We start from the raw sequence: 6,000 nt of genomic DNA, 5'->3' as shown, positions 1-6,000 counted from the left end.
AAAAAGCCTGCAGCATTAAGGATTAGCCCGAGTTCAATGTGTCTGGAAATTGTGGTAAATGCCACACAGGGGAATGACAGGCAATCTACACAATTCGTAGGTGCATTACAATTAGTGTCTTCAAATATGTCGGTTAAGCTGGTACGGATGTCAGAGTGGTGCTGAAATGTCACAATTTCAAGTAACTTACAGACTGAATAAGCATAGATAAAGCAATTTTCAGCAAAGTAGGATTAGGAGTAATGAACTTATGTATGATAATTGTGATAATTATATAAACATGCAGTCACAACGTTATACTTTAATATGAAAAGATGCACGAAATTGCTATTTTCACTGTCCTAGACAGTGAAAGAATATGAACGATACGTAGGTCATTAGGCAGTATCCCTGTCAACGGCGTCAACAGTGTAATTATACATGATCCTTAATGCTCATTCCATATTAGTTTCTTAAATTGTTCCGTATTTGGTGGAAACTGATTTAGATTTGATTGTTCAAAGCAAATTTAATAATGCGTGACCTGGGCAAGCCCACAGTTGGTTTATAAGCGTGAAAGGGTCGTTGAAATATCTTTCCCTAAAGTGGCTTTCCAAAATAAATGAAGCATATATTGTGATATAATTGACAGAAACTGAAAAAATAAATAAAATAAACGAGTGTTTTTTTTGAGGAGATGTTCAGTCTAAGTCAAACTAAATCGCAAGGAGCACCTACATATAGTGTAACGGCACAAACCACATGCCATTTTAAAGGAACAACATAGACACGTTTCGAAACAAGAAATCACATGTTGTTTTAATATTTTAAAATAGAAACATTTTAAAATAAAATGTAAATACTACGGAAGTTTATCCTAGTTATCAATGAAAAAAATGTCGGTTAATCAGTTTATTTACAAAGGCAGGCTGTATGGAAAATTTAATGTTTCAAAGAGTAGCTGCATCATATCGATAGTAAAGGATATTCTTACTGATATTAGAAAACTCTTAAATGATTGTTGTTTTTGCATACGTATTTGAAATGAGAATGCTTTGTTCAGAAATTTAAATGTAGAGTTATAAATAAATTAAAAAAGTAATGTCATGGTTCATTCAGTAGTAGTTCTAATTATGATATGTCTACGATTTTTAAAATGTATTGCAGTGTAGGAATATTTGATTATGTTACCAAGAAAGTGCCCCTTTTATGTGGAAAGATTGCGAATGACTGTATATCCATTAACGATACGCTAGAAAGAATATTACATGTAATAAATGTCATTGTATGTGATGTAGCAAAATTTATATTGAAGATGTTACATAGGTGTACGGCAAAATACATAACACGTAACTATTATGTATGCGCCTCTGTGTTTAAATACCACCAACTTGAAAACGCTGTTCATAAATATGTTCTGATTAAGCTCTGCAATTAAATTAAAGAATCAATATGTATTCTTAATGCTGTTCTTATAACTATTCTTTATACTGTTCATCCTCTTTCACTATACTGTTTCCAATCCGACGAAATTATTGTGTTTTAATCATACATATATTTAAACCTTATATATGTTTATATGTTTGTATTGTTGTACTGTGTTCCTGGCTTTGGTTCTTTGCCATTGAACGGGGTTTATATGTTTGTATTGTTGTACTGTGTTTTTGGCTTTGGTTCTTTGCCATTGAACGGGGTTTATATGTTTGTATTGTTGTACTGTGTTTTTGGCTTTGGTTCTTTGCCATTGAACGGGGTTTATATGTTTGTATTGTTGTACTGTGTTTCTGGCTTTGGTTCTTTGCCATTGAACGGGGTTTATATGTTTGTATTGTTGTACTGTGTTCCTGGCTTTGGTTCTTTGCCATTGAACGGGGTTTATATGTTTGTATTGTTGTACTGTGTTTCTGGCTTTGGTTCTTTGCCATTGAACGTGTTTATATGTTTGTATTGTTGTACTGTGTTTCTGGCTTTGGTTCTTTGCCATTGAACGGGGTTTATATGTTTGTATTGTTGTACTGTGTTTTTGGCTTTGGTTCTTTGCCATTGAACGGGGTTTATATGTTTGTATTGTTGTTCTGTGTTTCTGGCTTTTGTTCGTTGCCATTGAACGGGGTTTATATGTTTGTATTGTTGTACTGTGTTTTTGGCTTTGGTTCTTTGCCATTGAACGGGGTTTATATGTTTGTATTGTTGTACTGTGTTTCTGGCTTTGGTTCTTTGCCATTGAACGGGGTTTATATGTTTGTATTGTTGTACTGTGTTTCTGGCTTTTGTTCTTTGCCATTGAACGGGTTTATATGTTTGTATTGTTGTACTGTGTTTCTGGCTTTTGTTCTTTGGCATTGAACGGGGTTTATATGTTTGTGTTGATGTTCTGTGTTTCTGGCTTTTGTTCTTTGCCATTGAAAGGGGTTAATATGTTTGTATTGTTGTACTGTGTTTCTGGCTTTGGTTCTTTGCCATTGAACGGGGTTTGTATGTTTGTATTGTTGTACTGTGTTTCTGGCTTTGTTCTTTGCCATTAAAGGGGTTTATATGTTTGTATTGTTGTACTGTGTTTCTGGCTTTGATTCTTTGCCATTGAAAGGGGTTAATATGTTTGTATTGTTGTACTGTGTTTCTGGCTTTGGTTCTTTGCCATTGAACGGGGTTTGTATGTTTGTATTGTTGTACTGTGTTTCTGGCTTTGTTCTTTGCCATTAAAGGGGATTTATATGTTTGTTTTGTTGTACTGTGTTTCTTGCTTTGATTCTTTGCCATTTAAAGGGGCTAACATGTTTGTATTGTTGTACTGTGTTTCTGGCTTTGGTTCTTTGCCATTGAACGGGGGTTATGTTTGTATTGTTGTTCTGTGTTTCATGCTTTGTTTTTGTGCCATTTAACGGGGTTTATATGTTTGTATTGTTATACTGTGTTTCTGGCTTTGATTCTTTGCCATTGAACGGGGTTTACATGTTTGTATTGTTGTACTGTGTTTCTGGTTTTGGCTCTTTGCCATTGAACGGGGTTTATATGTTTGTATTGTTGTCCTGTGTTTCTGGCTTTTTTTGTGCCATTTAACGGGGTTAATATGATTGTATTATTGTTCTGCTTTCTTTTTTTACTTTGGTTCTGTGCCACTGAACTAGGTTTATATGTTTTTTCTGTTGTTTTGGGTTTCTGGTGTGGTTCCTGTGCAATTAAATGTTTAAGCTTTCGACTACTGGACTTGTTGTTTTTCATAAAAATGGTAAAAAGTGAATTACACATATATATGTGAAAAACTACAGAAACAAACACAGTAGCCAAACGTTTAAACTTGAACAGTCCCTGTAAATGTTTTAGTTTACGACGGTCACTGTATAAAACCTGTGTTTACAAAGCAGAAATACATTATTGCATAATTATATTTACAATTAAATATGTGTTATATGTGACAATCGTTCTTTTTGATATTGGAAGTTCATGGTAAAAATATATTGATACTAGATCAATTTTATTTCCGTCCTTTCCCTATAATAAGTATAACCTTCATGTATTTGATATAGTATCTACTTGCTGTTGTGATTTGTAATAGCTAATGCAATAAAGGTTGTTGTTTTGTTGTATCTGCTGTGTTTGTTGTTGTTATAGTTGGTATTGTTGATGTTGTGTTTTGTTGCAGAAGAGAGGTGGCCTTCGAAGTGTGGCAGTTACGTTTAGATAAGGGCCTAGGCCTAATAAATATTCATTGCAACACACAAATCAAGCCTAATTTCTTTTTGTTTTATCTCTATTTGTAACTGGGTTTGAGTTTTTGCAAATAAAATGAGTAAGGTTGACGAATACAATGTTATACAAAATTAAAAAAGCAACGCCCTAGCCACCCAAGACGAAAGAAATGGTCGCCTTTATGTATGGCCATACATTAGTGTATAATTGATATGGTGTAAATTACAGGGGCAATCCAAGTAGCCCATAACCATATCACGTTTAATTTGTGCATTATATGGTTTCTGAACTATATTAAAGAACCAACAAACAAATATATGAATGCCAATTTTTCAAAGCTGGATATAGTAACTGTTCAAACAGGGTAAGTTATGCTATGTTTAATGTTTTACAAAAGCACAAGATTTTTGATGGAACGATATTAACACATGGTATAAAATCAGGCCAAAGTTTGCCGTTTTATTTCCTTGGTGGACATAATGACTTGTTTATAATAATATTTATTGGAGCACAGGCCATTTTCGCTGGCTCCAGTCACACGCCTTTACATCATATTCAGACAGATGTAAATCATCGCTTTCTTGTAAACACTTCCCTAGAGGAATACGAAAAAGTTTGATATCAGTATAATGAATATTTATAATTGTCCGAGGTTGTAGAATCAGTCTAAACAATATATATATATATATTGATATTGTTTATTATCAGGCTGTTGTTCTGACAATGACAGTTATGTAATCCCATAAAACGTACAAATAACAAACAACAAAGGGCTTATGTCAACATATTTTCATTCTCATAGGGTTACAATTCACGTAAGTGTCTCAGATTACTGCCGATCAATGTTTATAAACGGCGAAAATTAGGATTTTTGAAGTTGTTTAAAGTTATCTCGTTAATCAGAATGATATTAAGAGTTAGATATATCATTCTTTACATAGTCTTAAAGATAACATACAGAATTGGGAAGTAGGATTAGTTATGTTCAGTTTGTACAATGAAAACAATACTATAGTACTTAAAATATTGTTATTATTACTTTTTATTACAGTTATAGTTCTGGTTATTTATTTTATGCATTATGATATGTTTATTTAAAAATAAAATAACAGCTAGAGACATTTCACTATTTTCTATTAGTTGTCTCGGTTGTATGTCGATTGTATAACTAAAATCTTATCTTTGTGGTCACCATGCCGGACATGTGGGTTTCCTCCGGTTACTCCGGTTTTCCCCACAACACAAGACCACACTCGCGTCTTACATCGTGTAAACGAGGGTGATGAATATAATGTTGTTTTAAGTTGTTTAACAATCGTTGTAAAAGTAAATACATTTATTTTATCAAGGTATTTTCCTTAACAAATTTCTCATTTTACCAAATATCAGGATAGCATTATTCAAAATTGTATATGATAATCTCTTAAAAAGCTCATTTTCTCATCGAAAAAGTCGTTCAAAGATTTGGTCAATATTTTATAGAAAACTGACTTATCAAGCAAAATTGTACTTGAGTCAAATTAAATAGAGGTTCTTGCTTAAGTACATTTGTGGCTCTAAACAATTTTCGTCAGAATATTGAACAATAACGTAAATCATTAATGGTTTTGAATCTTAATATGCTGTAATGTGTAAAATAAGTTGCTCTTTGAGATTGAGAAATGATATTTTTGTGATATTTGGGCCTGTTCCAAGTATTCACTACTATTGTCATGTCCTTACTCAACTGAGCACTTTGCCTAAATCGCGTGTAAAATGTAAAACGAAAGGAGCTTAATTTTCTCTATCTTAAATTCAGTTTTGTTGTGCCTTCATTGTACTATTTTACTTATGTACGTATGCAACAAGTTACACTGATTTAATAATTGCGCATGTATCTTTCTTACTCTAAAAATGAACTGCCTCAAATATTGACCAAACAACGATATCAAAATGTTTGTATGAATTCCCTTCAAAGTCAGTAAAATTATTTAATATAGTTATATTCGTTGAGAAAGAGGACTAAACCTCTTAATATTAAATAAATTTATTTTGATTCGCTGACAGCTACACTGCGCGCAGTTTCTGGGGTTGATTTAAAGAAAATGTGACATAATTTGCATTAGGATTCCCTGGTCTTGAAGTGTTATTTATCGTAGTTACTTAAGATATTATCGTCTTATAATTCGCGACATCAAAGAAATAAACAGTGACACCGTACCTGTAAAATGATGTTTTTCTAAATGTTGTACATGTGAACATTTCATACCACATACTTGTTTTCTACCTTACCACGACATATAAGTAATGATATGTTCAAACGCTAATGGACATCTATAATTCAATCGTGTT

The sequence above is a fragment of the Mya arenaria genome, chromosome 6, assembly GCF_026914265.1.
Source record: "Mya arenaria isolate MELC-2E11 chromosome 6, ASM2691426v1".
NCBI lineage: Eukaryota > Metazoa > Mollusca > Bivalvia > Myida > Myidae > Mya > Mya arenaria.
The sequence above is the reverse complement of the archived record's forward strand: the minus strand, read 5'-3'. Positions refer to the sequence as shown.